At 38.7% G+C, this 2,785-nt stretch overlaps 1 pseudogene; it reads right to left on the minus strand.

Moving 5' to 3' along the window:
* Positions 1 to 213: 213 nt before the first annotated feature.
* Positions 214 to 374, minus strand: LOC121147653 (annotated as a pseudogene).
* Between the last annotated feature and the right edge of the window lie 2,411 nt (positions 375 to 2,785).

A 2,785-nucleotide genomic window follows, 5' to 3' on the forward strand; every position in this document is an offset into this window, starting at 1 on the left:
GGCCTATGATGGCAGAGATGTCAGTGGCAGGGTGCTTCTGCATAGGAAGTGTATAATGGAAACTATCATATTCAGATGTAAGGATACAATGCAATATGCATCTCTACTTCCAGACTGAAGATGGAGTCCTAATGAAACTGTTGACTACATCTTGACAATAGGATGCTGGACTCTTTGCCATTGTCCATGCTTGCAATGACGGACATATGACTATTTATGAAGAACTATACTATAATAGTAATATAGGGGAATTCAGTGAGGGGGAGGGGATAAGGGAAATCCCAGGGCCTATGCAACTGCATCATAAAATGATAATAATAATAAGAAGAAGTAAAATTTTACACTTGATCTTAGCCAAAAGGCTGAGAAGCGATAGAAGTAAAATTTTTAAAAAAGGAATCATCAGGAAACTAGAAAGCAGAATGATTAAGCTAATCTCTCAGGAGAATTACTTTCTAAATCTACATTTAGAAGACCTAAACATTTCTGACTGGGGTAAACTCCTAGGTATCATAACCAGATGAAGTTCCCATCTTCGTAGAACCATTACTTTATAACTCTGGGGTTGAATCATTCATGAATTTGGAACCTACATCATGTTTAAATCACATCACCTCCATTTCACTCTCTAAAAGTCAATATTAATCACATGAGTAAATTTTGGATTTCTCTCAGTTGCACTTTTGACCAAGGCCTATTTTAAAAAAAAAATTTCAATTGTATCCACACAATTCAATATACATACTAAAAGACAAATCATCCAGAACATCAGTCAGCCAAACCATTTATTGATCCCTGAATATAGGCTAGCAATGATGCCTGGAAACACAGAAATGAGCAAAACAAAGTCTTTGTTCTCAAAGAGTTTCAATTTTAAAATGGATAAGCAGGGCCCAGCGCGATAACCTAGGTGTTAAAGTCCTTGCCTTGCACGCACCAGGATCCCACATAGTCACCAGTACTAATCCCAGCGGCCTTGCTTCCCATCCAGCTCCCTGCTGGTGGCCTGGGAAAGCAGTTGAGGATGGCCCGAGGCTTGGGACCCTGCATCTGCGTGAGAGACCTGGAGGAGGTTCCTGGCTTCAGATCTGCACAGCACCAGCTGTTTCGGTCACTTGGGGAGTGAATCATCAGACGGAAGATCTTCCTCTCTGTCTCTCCTCCTCTCTGTATATCTGACTTTGCAATACAAGTAAATACATCTTTTAAAAGAAAACGGAAAAGCAGAGAATTGAAATAATTTCAAAAACTTCTACGTTCACTGAGTAAAATATGTGGGATCTTTAAAAAGTTTTCATAAAATACAGTCTGAGAAAAATTATGAGATTTTCTATAAAAAAATGTGCACCCAAAAGACACCATTTTTTTAAGATGTGTGTGGTTTCTTTGCCTTTTTTTTTTTTTGAAAAGTAGCCCTGCAGAGAAAAGGAGATGGAGAGAAAAAGATCTTCTGTCTGCTGGTTCACTCCCCAAGTGGCCACAACAGGAAGAGTTGAACTGATCTGAAGCCAGGAACCAGGAGTTGCTTCCAGGTCTCCCATGCAGGTTCAGGCTCCCAAGGCTTTGGACCATCCTCGACTGCTTTTCCAAGACACAAGCAGGGAGCTGGATGGGAAGTAGAGCAGCCAGGATACGAATCAGCACCCATATGGGATCCGAATGCATGCAAGGCAGAGTAATGAAAAATGATCACACACAATTTTTTAGGGTCGCAATACATTCTGTTTCAGCTGGAAGCATTATGCCAACTTACGCCCATCCGAATCATAGTTTATCTAAGTTGGAAATTCTAGGCTGGAATTCCCAAAATCATTTCAATCAGAATATTTAACATGCCACCTCACTGTCCTCCATTGTCCAGAGTTGCTCACTAGAACTGTTCATGTGCCATTTGGAATCATAGTCAACATTTTTGCCTTCTTAGAAGTTTTCAGAAGTTCCTCTTTCTGTTTCCCAGACATTGTGAAATTTCATGATGATGTATCATAAAGTAGCTCCCTGACTGATCCCACCAGAGAGCATTCCAGTGTGGTTCATGCTTGCAGCTATGTGCGAGAAAAAGTCACATTGAATGTTCCACATCAGTCAAGCGGATGGATGAATACCATTGAGTTACAACCATCAATGCCACATGGAATGGAAGAAATGCCCCACTGAGCTCTGACCAAATTTTTGGCCACAAAAACTATGAGGAATCACAAAATAGTTGTTTTAATCCATTATATTTTGGAATTGCTAAACAGTAATAATTAGCCATAACAATCTGTTTGTCTTCCAAATGTGATTGTATTATTCCCCTCTCCTCATCTTCCTGTCCTTGGGATTTATGGCTTTGCTTTTAAATCTCTGTCATTTTGGGAGCCTTCAGCGGAGGTGGTAGAGAATACGTACATATTATCCATCATGTTTAATGAGAAACTGCTTAATTTATTCTTTAATCTTTTATGCTGCAACTTATGATTTATTTATAACACATTTCATTAATAGGTTTTGTTAGATTTCCAAAAGCTAAATGAAAGTTTTTGATGGCATAAGCTACCTCTTTCATTAATTATGCTTCCATAAAGCAAAGTCATTCTGATAAAACAATTATATTCCTTCTGGTCTACCAACACATCTGTAATATTAAGAGTGAGCCATATTTCTAATAAAGTTTAGCATTCATTATTCTTCCCAGGGGATAAAAACATGACCGATAACGGAAATGAATTCAATGCTGCATGTCAACTCATTTTATGGGACTAAAGAAACTGTCCTTTTTACAAATCTTGTCTTACCATCCAAT

The sequence above is a fragment of the Ochotona curzoniae genome, unplaced genomic scaffold (assembly GCF_017591425.1).
Source record: "Ochotona curzoniae isolate NIBS_2020 unplaced genomic scaffold, NIBS_Ocur_1.0 scaffold_4506, whole genome shotgun sequence".
NCBI lineage: Eukaryota > Metazoa > Chordata > Mammalia > Lagomorpha > Ochotonidae > Ochotona > Ochotona curzoniae.